A 24,062-nucleotide genomic window follows, 5' to 3' on the forward strand; every position below is an offset into this window, starting at 1 on the left:
ACATTGTAACTGATGAATGTAAAGAGTCATTCATTCATAGGGGTGATTGAATTGTTAACCATCACTTGATGAGGGGAATAACAAAGGTTGAGGATGATGACCGTAATTCCCCCCCCCCTCCCCCAATTAACTCACTCTTCCCTTTTTTTTCAATAATTAGAGTTAAAAACATGTAAGAGATAATAGTAATAAAATCATCTTAAGAAATAACTTCAAAGGCAAAGATAATAGTACTATTGATAGTAATTATGTCGTATAAAATGTCTTGTTATGTACACAAAATATATATATGTAAATAATTTTTAAATATATACATATGTGTGTGTGTGTGTGTGTGTATATATATATATATATATATATATATATATATATATATATATATATATATATATATATATATATATATATATACGGGGTATTACATCGGCACCGGAGACTAAGGTGTTCGGATGTCAGCATTGTTTACTTGATGGGTCAGTGCCCTCAAGTGGCGTTTTCGCTCTCTTCGAGAATTGGTCCCTCCGGAAATGACATAGATTGGCGGATGAGGATCCTTATCCTGCAGTTTGTTGTTTTTCCGGGGGAAATCCAGCTCTTGCCGAGAATCTTTCTCGACTTTCTCAGCTTTCTTCTCCTCACAGTGATTCGTGAAGTATTTCTTCAAGTAACCTTTTCAGACCATATCCTCGATCTGATCTTTCAGTTAGACACAGTCTTTGGTGTGGTGTCCCGGTGACTCGTGGAACTCACACCATCGGTCCTTGTATTTTTGTTGATACCACTGTGGAAGTGGCCTCGGCTTTTTGTTGATACGTGTCACGTTGTAGATCTTGGCACGTGGAAGGATGAGAGGGGTATATGACTCGTATCTACCCGCGTACGGGGTAGACTTGTCTTTCTTTGGCTCAGAGGCTAAAGACGGTTCTGAGGCTTTCGCCTTCCCTTTCTTCTTGCCTTGGCCTTTAGATTGCTGTTTTTTTTTTATTTTCCCAGCCCCAGATTGAGGCTGAGATTTGGTTTTGTTCCATTCTTCGGATCGGATGAATTTATTCGAGGTGTCCAAAGCTTCCTCCAAGGTTTGCGGGGTATGCATGACCATGAAGTCCAGGAACTTGTTTCCAGCTCATAGCCCGTTTTGCAGAGCGAAAATGGCTAGTCCTTGGTCCAGACTTGTGATTCTGGACGACTCGTTGCTGAAGCGAGTCAGATAGTCTTGGAGGCTCTTGTCCTCCACTTGCTGCAGACCCATGAGTTCTGCCGTTGTCTTCTCTCGGCGGTTTGCCGTAGAGAATTTGCTCTTGAACTTGTTGGAGAGGTCCTTCCAACCGGTTATCGAGCCTCCACTTGCTGCAGACCCATGAGTTTTGGAATGGAGAGTTGGTGGGGACCATGACGGCCTTTCCCTTTCACTTAGCCGTTGGGACCTCGCTCCTCCCTCTTAGAGAGGTTGAAGTGGTTTTCGTCCTCGGCTGAGACGATTTAGGACGGGGGTCGGTTCCCTCTAGGAAGGAGAGGCGGCTATGCACGCTCAACTCCCTTACGCCAAGGCGTTCGTGGACGCTTCGGCGAGCAGGTTCATTCTACGGTGAGGCAGAGTTGCTGCTTTTATAGCTGCGGGAGCTTGGCTGGGAAGACTCCCCGAAGAACTGCGGGTTTCTTTTTCTCTCCCTTTCAGTCCTCCAAGTATCTTCCTCCCATTTGCTCCCCAACTCTTTGAAGGATGGAGGTCTTCCCTCCCCCTCTTGACCGGTTCTCCTCCTCAGATGCCTCGGAGGAAGGGGAGAATGATTGCGAGGCGGCGGGAGATTGCCTGCTTGGGCCTTCATAACCTCCATAAGGACAGCTACGGCTCTCGCTACTTCCTCCGTTGAGGGTCCCGTTTGAGGGGTCCTCGGATGAGAACGAGAATAGACGCTTCGAGGCGGGCTGTTGGCATCATATCCACTCGGATGGTAGGAACCGGTCTGTTGTCGTGAGTGATTGGACGGAGATGGTGATTCTCCGAAGGAGCTCTCTCCGAGCTGACCCTCTCAGAGGAGTGTCTACTCGGTGAGGGAGATGGAGATGGTGACGATATAGAGAGGGGTCCTCTCCCCGAAACCATCGGGTTCCTCCTCAAAGAGGAAGGGCCACTATTGTTGGCGTTTTTACCATTCTTACGATTCTTAGCCATGATACTAAGAGAGTGTAGAACGATTGAGATTAGCTTGTTTTTTGAAAGTCTTCCCCACAGACGACGCCAAATTATTTCGGGTGAAAACAATGGGACCTTCGGACAGGTCCTTTTTAGTGGGCTGAAAACTGAACTCGGTCCAAGTGATGATTGGGCCGAGGGTTTCCTGCACAGTAAACACACGTAAACTGGCCTCGGGGGTTGTGCCGAGGAAGGCCCCTCCGATGTCGAAGTCAGTACAGTGTTTTTAGAGAGAGAAAGCTATGCAAGAGTATTAATTGCTTGTGGCTTGAAGTGAATGAATGTAGAGAGATAAGATTGATGGCTTTTATACCTTTGCATAATAGGAGATATGGGCCTTGAGTCAAGTGGGCTTGCCACGTTGACTGGACCTTTGACCTGACTTGGCATGGATTGGAGAGTTGAAGTTTGATCTTGGGCTTTGTAATTGAATCATTTATGGACTGGTCCAATTGGAGTAAATTGGACCCAAACAAAACATATTATTGATACAAACATATATTGTTATATAAGAAGTGTATATCCCTTTTAATTTAGGGTATATTGACCTAAGATACCATTGATTTTTGTAATAGTGCAATATATATATATTATAAAAATAAATACTTTGTACTATATATGAGAAAAATATTTATGTTGTTCAAATTTTCTATTCATGGATTAATAATTGACTATCATAATTGTAAAATAAAAAATGTGGTACTACTCCTTTTTAAATAAACCTCACATCAATCTATTTCATGTAGTTTTCTCGTATGAATATATTCTTATATTAGTTGGATTAAAATAAATAAACTTATGTATGATCATTTCTTAGGTTAATACTTCGTAACTCAATAGAAAGTGCCTACTTTTTGTACATATGTAACATATCTTATTATTGCTATAGATCATATACGAAATTCTCTCTTTAATTAATTCTGCTCGATTAATAAGATCTAACGTCCTTTAAAAAATATCCAACCCAATTCTCATAATAGTATCTAAAAATTTGTTGCTATAATCCTTTTTTTTTTTTTGGAAAGGTATTGCTATAATTCTTATTGTACTTCAACCTACTAATTGAGTAATTGTACATAAGAAGTATACTAAAATATACCCTTATACCACTAAACTTATGTCTAATTCCACCAATTTTTATTTTTCATTTTGTTTTGAGGAAAATTTTCATTTACTCACCTATGTCATAATTTAGGAAACTTATGGGCTAAAAATAGATTTATTGAAAGTTATAATATATATATATATATATATATATATATATATATATATATATATATATATATATATATATATATATATATATATATATATAAAGTATTTTATTGAAAATAAAACTCTAAACCAACAATTTTATCCTAATAATTTATCCAAATTTTATCGAAAATAAAACTCTAAACTAATTTTTTTATCTTACAAAATCTATCTCTAATAATTAATTGCCTACGTGGCTGTCGCTGTCTAGTGGCCTGACTACGAGACCAACTCCAATTGAATTATAACTTTCAATAATCCTCTTATAAATTTTGTTTCAAAAAAAATAAAGATAATTTATTATTTTATGTCATATTGGTTTTTCAAAAAAAATCAAGTGCTTAAGCCACGATATAAAAACTATTTCAGCCATTATATATATATATGTAAAGTTGTACAATAAGATTTTTTTTTTTAAAAAAAAAAGGTTACAATAAGTCAAGCCACGATACAACAATACTTAAGCCACATGATTAGCCAAGGAATTAAATATTCCAACTTTTCGTAAGTGTAGTGTCGGTAACAACTAACCATACATGGCTACGAGAGATTTGAGCCAAAAAGGAGGTTTCATGCAAATAGGGTTTATAATTTGAATGTTGATTTTTTTAGCAAAGCTTAGAATAATTTGTGAGTTAGGGCCTTAAGGGTACCTACATATGTGCCAATATCAATAAACAAGCCGGATATCGCCCGGGCACAAAACTAGTAATTTAATAATTATATCTTAATGATTTTTTAATTTTTTGATGAATATATCTTAATGATTTATAAGTTATACTCGTATTGTTTTTAACTTTTTGTATAAATACCTTACATAGCCGCGTCAATTATGGTTCTTGCCTCTAAAAAAAAAAAAAAAAAAAAAAAAAAAAAAAAAAAAAAAACAAACTCCGTAACAAAGTTATCTATACTAGTCTATACTAGTCTATACTAGTATTTAAAAACAAAAACCATGAACCCTATAATGCCACATGTACATTTCATTTTTTTTTTCTCCAATGCCACATGTCACCTTATTTAATCTTTTTTTTTTTTAAATATCTTTTCTCATATGAAAAAAAAAACTTTAATTCAATACATATATGAATGATTGAATGTTGTTTGGTTCACTTTCCTCCAGTTTAATGTCTACTACAATTACATTCAATTTTCACCTCTTCTTCTCCTCTATAAACTATTCATTTGTCAATAATATATTAAAAAATAATTATTTATATAGTATACCTATACATAAACCGTGCGTTGCACGGGCCAGAAGGCTAGTTACTATTTGATACGAAGTATTTTTTAAAATTTGCAGTATGTTTAAAATTTACTTGAAAAACTTCTCACATTTCTTTCTTAATTAGCTATAATCAATACCTGTATAGAAATATATATAATATAAAATCCATCATTTACTCCGTATTATTTACATAGGTTGAAATATTACAGTCCTTCTCTAAGGACTTTCCTAATCTTAAACATGTAAGAGTAAATTATTTCTATTATGATGATTTTTTTTTTTTTCTTTCTAAATTTCAGTTTCCATCCGCGGCTTAGTCAACTAATCAATTTCTGTTCCACAAATTTGTTTAGTGAAAGCTTTATTTTAAAGCTTTATTTGGGTTCACATTTGTACGTTTTTTGCCTACGAGTATAAATATTGATGTTTTTTTGGGTTGTTCTTAATCACTAATCAATTCGATTAATTTTGCTTTTACGCAGCAATTTATATGGAGGAAAAAACTTGCTCAGTCTTTAACGCTTGCACTACCCAGGTTTAATTATTGCTCCTAAGCTAATAATAATAATAATAATAATAATAATAATTACACTTTTCTTTTATTGGTTACGTTTTGATTTTTTATATCATTATGGGTAAGTTTTGTTTGATTTGTCTTGGTGAGTACTTTATTAAATTTTTTACATCTATCAATCACCAATCAATACTAATATACTAAAGTAATCCCCAGCCCTAATTTCAAAATACAGGTGTCGAGTATGTATTAAAAAATTTCCTGCCAAAAAGCTTTTTTTTATTATATTTTTTTTCTCTTTTTTGTTCATGAAAATTAATAACATAGCTGATTAAAAAAAATATATATATGCAACCAACTTAAATAAATAAATTTTTTTTTTTATATTCTCTTGAATCTTTAAGTACTCTACATTATCGTATCTAATCTATAATAACAAAAAAAAAAAAAAAAAAAAAATATGCAAACAACTTAAATAATAAAATATTTTTTTTTATATTCTCTTGAATTTTTAAGTACTCTACATTACCGTATCTAATCTATAATAACTACATGAAACCCGTGCGATGCATGGTTTGTTTGAATTTTTACAATAATTTTTTTTTTATATATATTTATGTGTTAAAATTTGTTATATATTTAGATAAAATTCCTGATATCAAAAGATAATATTTTATATTTAATTAATTTAAAATGGGAAATCTCATTCGTCAATTTTGCTTACGTGTCATTTAAATTATTTAATTCTAAAAGAAATTAATAATCTCGTATTTAATTGGGTACCATAAAAATTTATTATCCTACATGGCGCGCTGAAAAAATTAAATCTACGTAACTCTCTAAAAACTCGGGAAAAAACTCCCCTTTATATATATATACAAGTATTAGATTTGATAACATAAATTTATTCTTCTCAAACTTATAGTAATTTGTAAAACACAAATTCTAATATGTGGTTGGCCACACCCTGTGGCCATACATCACAGGGATTACTTCGTTAGTATAATAGGGGTTATTTAATGAGTGATAAAGGGGTTATTCGATCGTTGTTATAGGGGTTACTCAGTATTTTAGGGATTACTCAATCAATGTTATAAAGATTACAACGTGGCCCGCTACATACAAGACGCGCTATTTATAAAAATAATTTGTTTTCTTGTGAATATCAAGAACTAGTTAACTATTACTACTTCATGTGTATTGATACTAGTTTATTGGAATTTTGATTTTTGTTTGTTTTATTTTGATGCATGGTTGTTTTCTGTTTAATTTTTCAGTTGCTAAGTAATTGCTGGGATTTGAATTATTGATTTATTGAATGATAATTTGCTGGATGCTAAAGTACCTCTTTCGGCCGAAGAGCTGGAGAGGAAGAAGAGAAAAGAAGAGAAGGTTTGTAGTACTTGGATATTGGATTTATTGGTCAAGTTTATTACAGTATGTTAGTTATTAATTTTCCCGGAAAATGAAACTTTTATGAAGGGTATTTCCCATTAGGCCATCTATCATTATTGGAATCAATCATGGGAAATTCTATTTTTATTTTTGATGCCGAGGATACGAACATGACGCAATTGTATTGAAGAATTGGTCATTATTGTGATCCTTCATTGTGGTATGATGCTAATATGCAATGATTTTTTATCTTGTTGCAGGCAAAAGAAAAAGAATTGAAGAAACAGAAGGCAGCGCTCAAAGCAGAAGCTGCAAAACTTCAGGTATACACTTCTATTGTAGTTTCACCAGCTTGTATTTATGCATGATACAAAATTGTTTCATAATATGATATATGGAGTAAATTGATGACTTCCAAGGGACTAGATATAATTTTGTACATGATTGTGGCAATTTATCAGGCTAACTCATTTGTTCCTTTAATACAAATTGTTAGACACAACAAGCAAGCAACATTTCTAAGAAAACTGAAAGAAAGAATTTAAAGAAGGATGTAGAGGAAGAGGATCCTGTGAATTTTTTGGATCCAGAGACTTCACTTGGTGAGAAGAAGCGGCTTTCGCCTTTGATTGCAAAGGAGTATTCTCCTGCTGCAGTGGAAAAATTGTAAGTAACAGTTTTTGTAAGCTTCTAGCCTTCAACAGAATTAGATTCACTTCTTGCACTGACACCCGTTTGTGAATTGTTGGTGCAGATGGTATAATTGGTGGGAAAATTCTGGCTTTTTCATGGCAGAATCTAATAGCTCAAAACCACCTTTTGTGATTGTGAGTGCTCTTTAACTGGCATACTGAACTATTGGTAGTGTCTTGTAGATTTGGAATGGCATTAATCCATTTATGATCTGCTGCATGCTGGGTGCATATGTACATCAGTACATGCTTGCCTTTTTTTTGTTCCAAATAGGAAAATTCTGCATCTTTGATCAAAGAGTTGCTTATAGAGTTACAGTACTTGTTTCCAACATGCAATGAAAATTTCGTTGAAAGAACCATTAAGGCCTCACAAGATATTTACACCCATCATTCTTGAGAGTTTTTCTCTCTTGGGCTCGTTAAAATCCCCAATTAAGGATTGGTCTTTGTTTAAATTGGTGAAAATTGATGTGCTGCCCTTGTTTTTGCAATACACAATAGTTATTGCTTATATTCCATATTCCTATGTATATCATTTGCTTTATTTTCTAGTGTTCCTTTTTATTTTATCTTTCAAATAACATTATGTTTAAGCTAGATGGTTAATTTACGTAAATGGATGCCTGATATTGCAATATACTTTATCTCCTATTCTTGCTCAAATTTGTCAAGTAGTTTAATAACAAAAGAAAAGGGAGAGGAAAAGAGAAAGTCTGGGCTTTCCTTTAATGAAATTTGTACCTTGGAGAGAGGGAGGGAGGGAGAGAGAGTTATTTGGCCCCATGGTTATTCAGTTGTGTGAATAGGTTGATTATTCACTACCTAACAAATGCCATGTCTAGATTTTTGAATTAACGGTATTGGCCATAACGGTTACTTGTTTGATCTTCTCCAATTATGCTTCCAGCAGTAGATTGGCTAGATATATCGCACTCAATTGCGAATCTTCGCAACTCCACCCGTGAATTAATTTGTGAAACCGAATCATAGAACTTAGATGAGGGGTTGTGGGGGGGGGGGGGGGGGGGGGGGGGAGGGGCAATGGTGAGTGAATCTTGTCTGTGCTCACTTCATGAATCTCAGTGTTTTGTTGGTGGTGTTACTGCTCAATTAATTAGCTCCTTTAGGCATACCAACCAGCACGGATTTTTTTATTTTTTATTATTATTTTTTAAATCTTTTTTAAGGAAAACTTAACTTTGGATCATTATTGATTTCTTTTTGCACTTTGCAGGTTCTTCCACCACCAATTGTGACGGGGGCACTTCATATTGGTCATGCTCTTACTGGTGCAATTGAGGTTTAGAATCTATTTTTTTTAGGGCTTTTCTATAGACGCTTGTCATGGACTCATGTTAGTGTTTTGTTAATGGAGGGAGTAACCTGATTGTATGCAGGACACAATTATTCGCTGGCGGAGAATGTCTGGCTACAATACATTGTGGGTTCCTGGAATGGATCATGCTGGGATAGCAACACAGGTCACATTTGACATTTGGGATGTTGTCTTTCTGTTTGATAGTTTCTCAATTATTCACTTGGAAGTGGTTGCCTGTTTTGTTTTTGAAATTACTTAGATAAGAAACTTGCCCCAAATTGTCTGTCTCCTTTATAATGGTCTTTGACTGTTGCTGCTGAATATCTTATATGAAATTTGAGGATAGCTGTAATCCTTGAAATTTTCTTATTAGCAGAAAGTATTTAGGATTGCTATTTTAAATTATAGAATGTTGACATAAGGTCAAATTTGTTTCTTTTGTTCTTTTGTAACAAAAGGTTTGGAATTGGAAAAATGAGTATGGTGGCAAAATCTTGAAGCAGCAACGTTGCCTTGGTGCTTCCATGGATTGGTCCAGGGAGGTGCGGATCTCCTTTTAGGCATTGCAATTGTTGTACGTTGTCTGTTCAAATTTGTTTTGTTTTTTCTCATCTGCAGTGTTTCACAATGGATGAGAAACGATCAAAGGCAGTAACAGAAGCATTTGCGAGGCTCTACAATGAAGGTCTTATTTATAGGTGTGTTTGACTTCACTTGGTAGCTATGGTGCAAGGCTGGCTCCTCATCTTGGTTGATAAGTGGTGATTGTTGTTTCTAGCTTTAACACGATTTGTTTCTGGCTTAAAAACTAGCCTTGATGCAGGAACTAGGAAGTGCTGAAATTGTTTCCCCATTAAATGAGTTGAAACTGGGAAGTCTTTCTCAATATGGAATTTGAAGCAAAATTATAAGCTATAATTGTCTACTGGGTGTACATTAGATAATGAATTTGTTAATTAAGAAGTGGTTGATAGCTGGACGTTGAAGAGATTGAATCCACAGGAAACCATTTTGTTAAAGACATATGTGATACAGTGGGAGGGAGCTATTAATTCTCAGAACAGATGGATGCTAACTTCCTTGGATCATGGTAGCGGTTGGGCCAAATAAAATCAATTGGCATAAAACTGAATTCCTCTTTGTTACATTGGTGTAAAAGTTGACAATTGTGACAAATGAATATAAAATTTAGGTTTAATTGACAAATGAGTATAAAATGTAAATTCATGTGACATTTAACCCTATCTTAAATTCAGTGCTTGTCCATGGTTTAATGCTAACATATCCAGGTAAATGTATCCTGAGTTGGGTTGTTGTGTGTTCATCTTATTATTTGACACTGATGTAATAAGATCTAAATAGTACAAACTAACTTTTTCAAGATTTGATAAGTGCAGTTTTGAGTTTTAACCCTGATTCTTTAGGTGTTGGATATTGTTGGTTTCATGATTTTGTTTGGTTACGTATTGCCTTAACAAGTTTCTTGTACTTTTTTTTTTTATAAATCTTCTGATATATTGTTATCCCAGCCTTCCCAGGTTTTGTTGGTGCATTCTACCTTGGAAATAAGCTTTTTTCTCCTATTCATTATATTCTATTTTCTTTCGATAATTACTTCAAGGTAAAAATTAAATTGCTTTTTTTAAAAAAATATGCTAACATCTGGGAAATCAAACTCTCTTTAGGCCAGCTAAAAACCAGTTACCACAAAAGTCTGGTACATTATTCAAACTGATTAATTAGATTTTGTTTGGCAACTAAATTTAACTTTCTTGGCTTGGGATTATTGTTCCTATACATGTTTAATCTCCTCCTCCTCCTCTTGCTATCCTTTTGAAGATCCTGTAGCTTGCATCCTGTTATCCCCACATATTTTTCCCAAATCTATTACTTGGCTGCTGAAGATGTCTGGACATGTATACATATTTTGACAACTCAGATAGCTTTTCACCAATCATTCTTGCTTGTGTTGAGTGTTGATAATATTAATGGATTAAATCTAAAACTTGTACAGGGTATTTCACTCATTTTGAAATTTACCCACGAATGAATCTTGCCTGTTTATTTTTATCTTTTCTTTCTATCCCCCCCCCCCCCCCCCCCCCCAACTTATATTCATTCTTGGCTGTAATCGACTTGCAGGGATCTTCGATTGGTAAACTGGGATTGTGTGTTAAGAACTGCAATATCTGATATTGAGGTATGCTTTCTCATGACTGATGTAAATATTGGATATGTAAATATCTGCCAGTTTCTGAAAGATGTTTGGTGTTTGTAGGTGGACTATGTTGATCTGAAAGGAAGAGAGTTTAGAAAAGTTCCTGGATATGAAGATCTAGTTGAATTTGGTGTCTTGACATCATTTGCGTATCCATTAGAAGATAACCTTGGTGAGATTGTTGTTGCCACTACTAGAGTAGAAACAATGTTGGGCGATACAGCAATTTCTGTACATCCAGATGATACCAGGTACAAGCATTTGCATGGCAAAAAGGCCATACATCCTTTCAATGGAAGAAGGATCCCAATTGTTTGTGATGCAATACTTGTTGATCCAGCATTTGGGACTGGTGCTGTCAAGGTCTGAAAGCTTTTGCATCTAAAGTTATCTACCTTCCACTCCCACCCTCTAAATTCTTTGAATTTGAATGCTATATCTCCCAGTCTTGCTGTCTTGCAGATCACACCTGCCCATGATCCTAATGATTTTGAAGTAGGGAAACGTCATCAGCTGGAGTTCATCAACATTTTCACAGATGATGGGAGCATAAACAGCAATGGGAGCCCAGAGTTTGCAGGGATGCCAAGATTCAAAGCTCGTGTAGCAGTAACTAAAGCATTGGAAGAAAAGGTATCATTTCTATAATCTATTACCTGCTTATTGTGGCTAATTCTGTTGAATTGTTGTTGTCTGGGCATTAATTTGGGGGAGGTTTGTCTTATCTTGATGCCTAGTGAGCACTTTGCACAGTCTGCAAGTTTTTTCTAGAACTGGGCCTGATGTCTTAAATCCATATCTTTGGACCAATGGTCTAAAAATAAATATGTTCATCTTCACAAACTGATTTTAATGAATTATTGTAGTTTGCTTAGCTACCTAGCTTACTATAAGGGTGATATCATATCCTCTTCTTTAGAGTCTTTTCAAGAGAGTGACACGTAATAGTTGGTTTGCATTCTAATTATTTTTTGTAGCATTGTGGTTATATTGCTTCATATTTAAACTAAAATTGCTGTCCAAATCCTAAGTTTTATACAATCTTATCTCGCTAAGCTATTTTGACAGTTAGAAGTTTAGAACATGGTTATATGTTTTCTTACTCATTTAAATTTTCAATCATCTTTTTGTGATTTTGTAGCATTGTGGTTATATTGCTTCATATTTAAACTAAAATTGCTGTCCAAATCCTAAGTTCTATACAATCTTATCTCGCTAAGCTATTTTGACAGTTAGAAGTTTAGAACATGGTTTATGTTTTCTTACTCATTTAAATTTTCAATCATCTTTTTGCGATCTTTTTGAATCCTCTTTCATCCCCTTAAGTTTTCTCAGCACATTCAGTTAGCTTTACTATCCTGTCTAGTATTATTTGGCGTCTTCTTGCATTTATTGCACTTGATTATTTGTTAAATTTGGTACGAATCTACAAATTGCTGATCTTAGATGTCTATGTATATTAGGGATTATATTGGGGATCTAAGGATAATGAGATGCGTCTTGGCATTTGTTCAAGAAGTAATGATGTTGTGGAACCATTAATAAAGCCACAATGGTATGTCAACTGCAACACTATGGCCAAGGATGCTCTTGATGCCGTGATGGATGATAAAAATAGGAAAATTGAGATTATTCCAAAAGACTATACAGCTGATTGGAAAAGGTATGCAAATTTTTCATCCTCTGAGATATTTGTTGTGTTTGTGTCAAGATTATAAATGCTAACAAGAGTTCTTGCTTTTGGAAGCTAGTAGTGCCATTTTTTCAAACTAGTGACTGCAGTTTTTATTTATTTATTTATTTATTTTTTTTTTTTGTTTCCTTTGTGCATTGTTCTCATTAAATTTTATATGCTTTATGATTTACGTAACATTCACTTTTTCTACATCAGAGTTAGATGGTTAATAATCTGGTAAAAGTTATCTCTAGTTCTATCTGTCTCAACTTCAGCAAAAAAATAAAAAAAATTTTGCCTAAAAATATACAGTTCCTTTATGCTTTTTACTTGCTACACTTTCCTTTTAGAAAAATGTCTTTATCACTTGCAACATTAAGTAACATAGGAGCCTAGGAGGTGATCTCGTTTGCGCCTAAGTGGCGAGTAGGATGAGACTGAAATTATATTACAACTATGTGCAAGTAATGTTTGTTATCTTCTTAAATGATGTTGTATAAAAGTGTAATGATTTCCTAATTTTTCCTGCTTTCCAAGTCCAGAGATGAGACTCTTAATACGTTTACGTCATGTATGACATATTATCTCAAATTTTATATTAAAACCTATGAGTGCCAAATATGTGCTGATGGCCTTGATGCTCTGATTAGCACCTAATTAATTTCATGTCATGGAAGACTTACATCTCCTAGTAAGTGGGAGCTATGCGTTTATGCTGTAACATACATATGATACTCTATGTGCTTTTAAATCAGCCTTTACGAAAGTGAATATATTCCCTATTTTGTCATTGTGTTAGTCATATGGACAATTGTGTCCTTATTTTTATACCCTTCGAAACTTAAAATAATGTTCTGAAGTCTTCTTAGGGTCATCCATCCATGATCTATATGGTGTGATGGGGCTTGTCTGGAAACTATCAAGTCTAGATGGAGTATAGGGAAATTGTCATGAAATTTTTAGTTATGATGATATTATGAGTTATAACTACTTTTGACAATGTAGGGCTTGTACCAAACTAGGTGATGAACCAATAATTGTTATAATGATGTCTTCTAATGGTTATATGTTAGTTACACTGTTAATTATTGTGATCCTCCCACCATTCAAATATTATCTTCCCAAGTGATAAACATCAGATACCTTATTCCTTGATATGATAGACTTTGGAAACTACACAAAGTGCAGTAGCTGTCATCATATATTCATAATGTTGCTGCTGCTGCTGTTGCCCTTACTCCTACCTCGTCAATTTTCAAATTTGTTTTTGTATGTTGTGTTTTTATTGCCTTTACGGGGTTTCTGGTGTCTATGTTTCTTAATGGATTAAGTCAAATATTACAGATGGCTTGAAAATATTCGAGACTGTTGCATCTCAAGGCAGCTTTGGTGGGGCCATCATATACCTGCTTGGTATGTCACTTTGGAGAACGACCAACTAAAGGATTTGGGTGCTTATAATGACCATTGGGTAGTTTGTCGAAGTGAGGAAGAGGCACAAACTGAGGCAACCAGAAGGTTTGCTGGACAGAAGTTTCATATAACTCAAGATCCTGACGTCCTGGATACCTGGTTTTCCTTTGGTCTTTTCCCATTGTCTGTTTTGGGATGGCCAGATGAGACAGATGATTTAAAGAATTTCTATCCAACTTCAATTCTTGAAACTGGGCATGACATCCTTTTTTTCTGGGTTGCTCGGATGGTGATGTTGGGGATGAAGCTTGGAGGTGATGTGCTTTTTAGAAAGGTAAACCTGGTTGCTCTTGCCATGCATATTTGCTAGTGATGCTAAATATTAATAGCTGCACATGCTAATGATTTTCCTTTTTGTTTAATATATAAGATAGAACAAAACTTTGTGCTACTTGTATTTGGTGTGCTTTGCATCTTTTTCCTGAAAGTGTATTGAAATATAAAGTTTTTCACTATAGTTACTGCAATTATCTTTGTCATGAATTCACTTGGGCTATTTACACTATAGTCACTGCATTTATCTTTGTCATGAATTCATTTAGGCTATTTACACTATTGTCACTGCATTTATCTGTCATGAATTCTACAAGACTTGTGATTGTTCTAGTGCTCCACTTAATATGATAAGGTTACTAAGATGTGAATAAAGAAAGGAAATAATTGAAAGTGGTAAGGTGGATAACAGAATTTTTTTGAGAGATAATTGGCTTCTAATAGAACTTTTTTGTAATTCAATAACAACACTTCTTTTTGAAACTTAAGTCGTTGCATTTTGGATGATATATGTAATAAATCGGTTCATGTGAAATTGTGAATCTATAGTATTGTGAGAAATGCCATCTATCTTTGTTAAGACGATTTCTTCTTTTGGACTTAATGGCTGAGCTTGTGTTGAGTGTATTGTTGCTTTGTCAAGATATGGAGTCTATACAAGTCTTATGTGGTGGAAATGTTCTGTACTGACCAATAGCGGATTGACTACTCGCTGATTGATTGTTCGATTTATATATAATTCTAGCTTTATCAATGTTACAGGAACTTTTTGCAGGTCTATCTTCATCCAATGATCCGTGATGCACATGGGCGTAAGATGTCAAAATCATTGGGAAATGTTGTGGACCCTCTTGAGGTTATAAATGGGATATCACTGGAGGATCTTCAGAAGAGGCTGGAGGAAGGAAACTTGGATTCCAGTGAGCTTTCCAGAGCAAAAGATGTGCAAAAGAGAGACTTTCCTGATTGCATTCCAGAATGTGGTGCTGATGCTCTCCGCTTTGCACTTGTTTCATATACTGCTCAGGTCTGTGCATAAGGTCATATGCTATTTGAGTGATTAAAATACTTTGTTTGAAAGCGGAATTTTGATTATTTTTTATTTACTGATATAATATTTTTATTTTTTGAAGTCTGATAAAATAAATTTAGATATTAAACGGTTGTTGGGTATCGTGAATTTTGCAATAAGCTGTGGAATGCTATGAGGGTTTTTATGAGCAAAATGGGAGATGATTACTCTCCTCCAGCCAGTATAAATGTTAACCTCATGCCATTCAGTTGCCAGTGGATACTCTCTGTTCTGAACAAGGCTGTTGCTAAAACTGTCTCATCCCTTGAGGCATCTGAGTTCTCTGACGCTGCAACTGCAGTGTACTCGTGGTGACAACTCCATCTCTGCGACGTTTTTATAGAAGTAATCAAACCCTATTTTTCCAGCAATGAGGAGTCATTTGCATCTTCAAGAGGTTATGCTCGGGATGCATTATGGGTATGCCTTGATAATGGCCTTCGTTTGCTACATCCATTTATGCAATTCGTCACAGAAGAGCTATGGCAGAGACTTCCTCAACCGAAAGACGTTAAAAGGAAAGAATCTATTGTGATAAGCGAGTATCCTTCTGTCATACAGGTAAGTTCTGGTTATTATCTGGCTTTCTAGTTTGGTCCTAACTAGTTGCATCATTTTTTACCTGCAAGTATGTTTTAATAATCAGTTCCTTTTTGTCTATGACTGAATTTCTGTGACTGGTTTTATAATGAGCTTGCTTCTTATGCAACACAAATATTACAGTCCTGGAACAATGAAAGTGTGGAGTGTGACATGGAGCTGATTGAATCCGCTGCAAAATCTCTTAGGGGTCTTAAATCGTTATTGCCTGCTGAGGAAATACGTGAAAAGTAAGTGATTTAAGCCACTTTTGTGCTTTTTCTTTTTTCCTCTTGTTGATGAATTAGTGTTCATATAAGTTGTCTGCCACTCCTTTTTTTGGTAATTACTAGAAGATTTGAGGAATATCTTAAAGATTTCTTATATGATGGCAATCTAATTTGAATATCATAAATGTTCTTGCAGTGTGGATATGTCTTAATTTGCGTGTATGATTCACCATGTTATTTCTAATATTTTTGGGTCTTAAGTTTGTAATTCTCATAGAGACTATTTTCTTTCCAACCTTCCTTTGTTCATTTTTCCCCTATCCTTTTTGCAACCACATCAAAATCATATAAAAAAAGTTGCTCTATTCTATACTGTAATGGATGCCATATGGCATCCCTGTTAGGTTCCACTTCATCCCCTTGCACTGCAATATCCTTTTGCTTGTTGCTGGTAGGTACCGTATACTCCAATGGTTGAGAACTCTTCCCCTTCCCAATTCTCTCTATTATAAACCCTTAATGTTTCCTTAGATCGCACTCCCCTTCCCAATTCTCTCTATTTATAAACCCTTGTCTTCTAACAAACTCCCCTTCGAGCTCTCCAGTTCCTTTCCTAATCCTCAGCATACCCCACATGATATGGTAGTCGCAGTCGCAAGAAATTGGTTATTCTTGGAAAAATAAGTTACATAATTAGTATTTTATATATGGCAGTAATTTATCACCTGTATCTATCATGCTTATCTCTAATGAATACTCACAAAGTTGCAGTGGAAAGACCAATTTTTAATCAGGTTTAATGGATTTTAGGCCAAAAAATATGATATTCCTCTATCTAGAATTCTGCTAGTGTAGTTGTTGTCCAGCCCTTTGAGGGTTTCATATAGTGTGTATAAACTAAAGACTTGGGTTGCACAAGTTAACCTCATTTGTACTCCATCGGTTCCCTTTTGCTCTTCCCATTTTGAATCTGGGAGAAAGTTAAGAAAGTGGGAGCTAAGGGAGAGATAAAACAATAAAATATTTAGATTCCACCTTTTACATTTAATGTTGGACCACAACTTCCCAAAAAAAAAAAAATCTAACAATAATTAAATATTAAACAGGAGTATTAGAATCTACATTCTTGGTTGCTTAAGTTGTTTAGCATCACACTTAGAAACCACCATCTCTGGCGGTTTATTCTCTTCTGATCATGTTTTCGTCGACCTTGGCGAAGTGGTTCACCATATTCATCCTTGAAAACAGATAATCCAAGAAAAAAAAATAAACATTGTCAGCCCGTATTGTGACTAAATTCAAAAGGATGAAGATAAAATATAAAAAATTTAAAAAGTAATAATAATTTTGAAAATTAAAGAGATCGTCCAGAAAATTACCAAACAAAAGGAACCCAATAGATATGTAGAAGCTAACTGATAGACACGAAGGATGCAGATAAGACTAAATTCGGAGGGATGAAGAAAAAATATAAAAAGGTAAAAAAAAAAAAAATTGAAAATCAAAGAATCGTCCAGAAAATTACCAAACAAAAGGAACCCAATAGATATGTAGAAGCTAGCTGATCAACACAAAGGATAGGTACGTAGTTTTTCCACCTTCTAATGGCCGCCATATAAGCTTCATCAGCCGTTTATGTACTTTGGAGGAGCGAAACAGGGAGATAAGATACATAAGAATGATTTACTTGAAAAAAAGTGAGATAAGATTGGAAAATGGTGGATATGAGGTGAATGGGAAGATTTAGAATTTATAAATGGGGGTTAGGGAGCGGAATAAATTAGGGATACAATTGAAATCAGATAAGTGTGATGTTGAGCCCATGAGAAAACCCACATGTGAGTGGTGTGTTGTCCCACATTAGTTGAATGTATAAGTGTGGGTTTGTATTGGGATGTGTATCCCACATTGGAGAAACAATAAAATTGTGTCCACTTTATAAGGTTAAGGGGCTAATCCCCTCATTGCCATATGGTTTTGAGGTTGCAACCTCCTTGGTAGTATAAAGTGGACAGTTGTGACGGGTGTGGCCCGAGCCCGTTTATCATGGTATCAGAGCCAGGTTTGGTTTGTGTTGTGATCTGGGCCAATATTATGGATAACTCACATGTGAGGGAGAGTGTTGAGCCCATGAGAAAACCCACGTATGAGTGGTGTGTTGTCCCACATTAGTTAAGTGTATATGATGCGAGAGTATGGACAATACTTTTGGGCCATATTGACTAATGTTGACTTGATTAAGATCGGAAAATATTTGAGCTCGATTTGAATTATTTAGATGATTTTCCTCATATGTGGGATGTGACTTAGGTTGTATTTATTTAAGTTATTATCTTGTGATTAATCCTAGCCTTTTATTTTGTATGCTTTAGATTTAATGAGGTTTAGGGTTTTATTTCATGTACTGGTGCCTCCTTATAAATGGAGTTACTTTATAATGTAAAAACTTAGACTTGTTTTTTATTATTGAAATTATGAGAATTTTTCTCTTCTTTGAGTTCTTTGTGATCTCTCCTTTGTGGTAAAATCTCAATCTTTTTCAAACTTTGTGATTGATTAGATTGAAACCCTTGTTTCTCTAGACTTTGTAACTAGTGAATCAAGTTATTTTGCTAGATAATCTTACTTGGTGTTGATTATTTTAGCTTGTTCTCTTAGATCTTGATCCAAGATCATATCTTTATTTTTCTTGCACTAAAAAACTCACAAAAAAATCATCAAAAATAGATCTTTGTTCTTCTTTTCATATCAATTTGGTATCAAGAGCCAAAGGTTATTAACCTTTTGATCCAACCAAAAAAAAAAAAAAAGAAAGCCACATTGTTGCTGTTCGTAAAAATCAAACCCAGAAATTGTGAGCTTTTTGCTGCTGTGTTCATACTCCAATTAACACCACCTCTATTATCATTTATCACCACCATTTCATCATTTTCATCATCATCTCATTATCATCATCCCTTCCCACCAATCTTACAATCCAATTTTCTCTTCTATTGCTGGGAAATTCAACTTTCTAGGCCAGCCCGTCAAGTATTTCCGGCGAGAAAACATCATCAAATCACCATTTCCTTTCAATTTTCACCTAGAAATTGAAGACCCCCCACACAAATTTAACGCATTCATCCATTTTCGAGCAAGCCCGAGTTCCGTTTTTTCGAGCACCGCCCATTAGGCCGCTTTCGACGGTGTTATTTGAAGCACCACCACTGCCGTCAACCTGGGTGGTTGCCAGTCAAGCACCCAACTTAGTTCGGTTTTTTATCAGGCTTAATTCGGGTTTCTATTGGCCTATTGGGCCGCATTTGAGTTTGTTCTTTGTAGAACAGAGATTGTTGATATATTTTAGTAAGATTCAACCTAGTTGTTGTGGTTGAGCAAGCTCGATATTAAGGGTGAGGATCCATAGCTTCGGGTGCCGTAATAGCGGGCTCTAACAGGTAGAGCGGGCGCTCCAAGACACTAACTGGACGCTACACTTTGGTATTGTCGTGCTATATTTCAGCTTTGTTTGGGTTGAGAAATTAAATTTGTGTTACATATTATTATGTTATTTTTGATGAAAGTTTGCTGATTATTGAATTGAGCAATTTCTTTTTCAATCTCTTTAATTGGTAAAAAATATTTGGTGATATTTAGGTGAATCATGACTGAAATTTAATAGTACTATACATTGTTGTTTGTCGAGATGTTGCAAGTAGTTGGTATGAACAATTATGAGGTTGGATTAGATTTGTTCATAGAAAGGGATGATCTTGGTTGATAATCAAGTTGATTTTATTGGACCCCCAATTTATGATGAAGAGAAGGACCTCAAGCTAGATTATGCTCCACCTCATGAGACATCATACGCTCCATCTCACATTCCTCCATTTGATGATCCTTATTATTCAATTGGATTAAGTGTCTCCAAAAGGAGATATGATTTTATTTTTATGATTGGTTTTATAAACAATGTTGTCCACTCTTGCTTGGGAAAGTGGGACAAAATTGCTCATAAGATTGATAATAAAATCATTATTTGTGTTAGTACTTCTCCTTGGTTGTGCTTTGTTTCTTGTGAGGGACAATTATGTAGGAGGATTAAGAGTAAGATTGGACTTGCCGAAGGTGCATATAGCTTTGTGGAAGTCTCTTTGGTTCTTATTATTTCACTCTTGGATTTGTTGTTTGGGTGTTTGATCCGAGAGTTTCGTTGATGATGCTTCTTGGTTACGAGTGATGTTTATTTGCTTTCAATAAATGGCATCTCCATTCGTTTGATCATGTCAGCTCGATGTTACCTCTAGGAATTGAGGACAATTCCTTTTGAAGAGGAGGAGTTTGATGCGAAAGTATGGACAATACTTTTGGGCCATATTGACTAATGTTGACTTGATTAAGATCAGAAAATATTTGAGCTCGATTTGAATTATTTAGATGATTTTCCTCGTATGTGGGATGTGACTTAGGTTGTATTTATTTCAGTTATTATCTTTAATTAATCCTAGCCTTTTATTTTGTATGCTTTAGATTTAATGAGGTTTAGGGTTTTATTTCATGTACTGGTGCCTCCTTGTAAATGGAATTACTTTATGATGTAAAAACTTAGACTTGTTTTTTATTATTGAAATTATGAGAATTTTTCTCTTCTTTGAGTTCTTTGTGATCTCTCCTTTGTGGTAAAATCTCAATCTTTTTCAAACTTCGTGATTGATTAGATTGAAACCCTTGTTTCTCTAGACTTTGTGAATAGTGAATCAAGTTATTTTGCTAGATAATCTTACTTGGTGTTGATTATTTTAGCTTGTTCTCTTAGATCTTGATCCAAGATCATATCTTTATTTTTCTTGCACTAAAAAACTCACAAAAAAATCATCAAAAATAGATCTTTGTTCTTCTTTTCATATATAGGTGAGGGTTTGTATTGGGATGTATATCCCATATTGAAGAAACAAGAAAGTTGTGTCCATTTTATAAGGCTAAGGGGCTACTCCCCTCATTGTCATATGGTTTTGAGGTGGAACCTCCTTGGTAGTATAAAGTGGACAGTTGTGACGGGTGTGGCGCAAGGCCCGTTTATCATTCGATGACTCTGATGAGGATATTTTGGGGATTATAATTTATCAAAAGTAGTGAAGATTCAATTTGGGAAGAAAATATAGGACTTTCTAGTCAGGAAATGGGAAGAACAAAAGGGAACGGAGAGAGTAGTAAAATTCAGGTACATAACAACAGGTAATTCTGAAATAATATGTTGCTCTAGAGTCCATATTCTAGTGATATGATGTCTGAATTTTTTATATCACTTTTGGTTGATATTAGAACTGTAGATTGATGGTTTTTTGTTATCTGTTTGACTTATTATTTATACAACCTGTACTTATGAATGAGTTTTACGTCATGCATTGGGAATGTTATGTCTTCTGGTATGTTCTTCAGTTAATATGTTGGATTTTCTCGCTCACTTTTAAATACTGTACTGTACATTGCAATATTTTTGCAAATTTGTAATCATCTTGCTCTTTCATTTGTTACTGATAGTGTAAATTTGTATTTTTAACAGGAGACCAGCTTTTGCTGTTTGCTTAAATGAAGAAGTTGCAAAAATTATTCGGAGTCACGAGTTAGAAATTTTAGCTCGTGCTAATTTGTCATCATTAAAGGTGTGTAAATGTGTAATGCTTTGATGGATAACCATCCTAGTCCTAGTCAAATGCTGGCTTGAGTTTTCAACATATGTTTGGCTATGTGCTTCGTTGTGTTTCCTGATTGACTCTTTTCGTTCCCTTTTGTGAAATTAAATGTGTTTAAAAAGTGTTAATTGCCTTTTTTCTTTTGTATTATTATTACTACTACTACTACTACTACTACTACTACTACTACTACTACTATCGTTTAATCTGGAGAATGGAAGGGTTACTAGTATTACTGCTATGGACTAGTAGGTCCAACCGAATCTATATCAAAGGACACACTACTGTTGGATCATTTAAGATGCAGATGGCATCCTCATGGCTCACTGTAAGAAGATAGCTTCTTATAAAGTTCAGGAGGTCTTGACCTAATTTATACAATTTCATGGATTAGCTTAGCCCCTTGACTAGACCAGTTGGAATGCTTGTTTCCCGTGGTAATGGATATACTTGGCTGGGTTTATATCTCCAATGTTTATATTATGTTGGAGGACCAAATGCTTTTATGGTGGCCTCATCATCTTGTTCCTTGACTGGTAAGTCCAGTCTATTTCAAGATACTGTGAGGCACCCAGTGTTAGTGGTTTTGCATTTGGTCCTTTGACATTATGTCATCCCATGTCAATGTCTTCTGAGCCTGTAATCACTAATCAGAAACATCTTATCTCCTATTTTAAGACTAGGACCGGACATAATCTGTATATTACTTAGAGAATGATGTTAATGCTGGACTGCTGGTCATAGCAATCGAAAGGATTGCTTCCAGTCCTAGAAAGATTATGCTTCTTTTTGGGGTTATGTGCTTTACTCTGAGCTGTTTGATTTTATTTTGCTGACAGTTGGACCTGTCTGATGTTTAACTCAGTATATACACTCTTAAATTTTGTTCATTTGACACTTTCAACTGTTTCAAGCATTACCATGCTTGGGCTAAATGCCTCGTCTTCCTTTTTGCAACTTTTCAGTATTTTTATTTTATTTTATATGCTGAGTTGTTCTCCTTTTGGTTATAACAAGTTCATCTTATAACTTGTATTTCACAGATTGTGAATGAGAATGATGCTGCTTTTGCTGGATGTTCACTAGATGTTGTAAACGCATATCTCCATGTTCATCTGAAACTTAAAGGAACAATTAATGCAGAAGTAGAGCGTGAGAAGTTGAGGAAGAAGATAGAGGAAACAAAGAGGTGAGTGTGCACTTGATAACACTTTTAAATGTTCCATCTTTTGGTTATATAGCTCATTCTGTTTTTCTATTACTCACAATTTATTCCCTTCGTACAACATTTGGTTTTTCACAAATTCTGTGTAAAGAGTATAGTAGATGTAAACCCAAAATTTTAAATGAGAAATATAAATCGTAATAGAGACTGAGGAATGGAGCTGGAACTGATTAGGATTTTGTGACTAGTGTTGCATGTGTTTGAGGTTTAAATTGCAACACCTCTAAAATACCACTGTGAGAACAAATTAACTTGATAGAGTAACTTTCTGGTCCCAACTTTTGTTTTTTTGTTCAGGGAATCAGGGTTTAGGACCTTCAACCGTTTTTCACCGTTTGGGACCTCATCTTGGATTTTCATTGTTAGGGGCTTTATTTATTCCCCTTTGAAGACTACAAAACAATGTTCTTAACCTACTTCCTCGTTTACAGTTTGTCACCCATCTTTTCTCTCCTTAATCGTCACTACGTGCGTCTGTGCCACCACCAGGACCAACAGTGATCCAGTATTTAAGATAAATTTTGTTGGCTGAATGATGAATTTGTTGAGTCTTTAACTAACATGATGTATTGATATATGCATGTCTATTAAAATTTGTTTCTTATAATTAAATTATGCTTATTTATTCTGTGATTAATTAATATTGTTAAAATATGATAGCTTGCCAAAAATGATTATTTAAACCTAATTATAATGTACAGGCAAAAAGAATCATTGGAAAAAATGATGGATGCTTCTGGATACAAAGAGAAGATTCGTCCTCAAATTCACGAGGAGTACATGGAAAAGCTTACCAAACTTATGCAAGAGGTCTTGTCTCTTGAAAAAGCGAGCGAGCACCTTGGAAAAGATATTGCTGCGCAAGCAGCCATGGAGTAAAAAGATTAAGGTTTTGATTTCAGATACAAATTACGTAACACGCAAATCTAAGAACTATAGAGATTTCTCTTTATTCTTCTAATCATTGCTTTAGACTAACATGATTACATGAAATTTTTGTATCAAGAACATTATGAAGGTTTTGGTGTTATTGATAGTGTAAAATCA

The 24,062-nt window shown here is 34.8% G+C and overlaps 1 long non-coding RNA gene and 1 pseudogene across 2 annotated transcripts; one reads left to right on the plus strand and one right to left on the minus strand.

Moving 5' to 3' along the window:
- The first annotated feature begins 10,521 nt into the window (after positions 1 to 10,521).
- Positions 10,522 to 24,036, plus strand: LOC145562319 (valine--tRNA ligase, mitochondrial 1-like; annotated as a pseudogene). Its single transcript, XR_014094320.1, has 10 exons — positions 10,522 to 11,179; positions 11,279 to 11,449; positions 12,280 to 12,479; positions 13,836 to 14,238; positions 15,013 to 15,264; positions 15,371 to 15,870; positions 16,033 to 16,139; positions 21,661 to 21,760; positions 22,834 to 22,979; positions 23,717 to 24,036. The product of XR_014094320.1 is annotated as a valine--tRNA ligase, mitochondrial 1-like (transcript).
- On the minus strand, positions 17,001 to 17,841 carry LOC145562321 (uncharacterized). The gene is made up of 3 exons (XR_014094321.1): positions 17,644 to 17,841; positions 17,498 to 17,533; positions 17,001 to 17,355 (listed from the first exon to the last, which is right to left on the minus strand). It is a non-coding gene; the product is annotated as an uncharacterized LOC145562321 (long non-coding RNA).
- Positions 24,037 to 24,062: the final 26 nt, after the last annotated feature.

The sequence above is a fragment of the Chenopodium album genome, chromosome 10 (assembly GCF_948465745.1).
Source record: "Chenopodium album chromosome 10, dcCheAlbu1.1, whole genome shotgun sequence".
Classification (NCBI taxonomy): Eukaryota; Viridiplantae; Streptophyta; class Magnoliopsida; order Caryophyllales; family Amaranthaceae; genus Chenopodium; species Chenopodium album.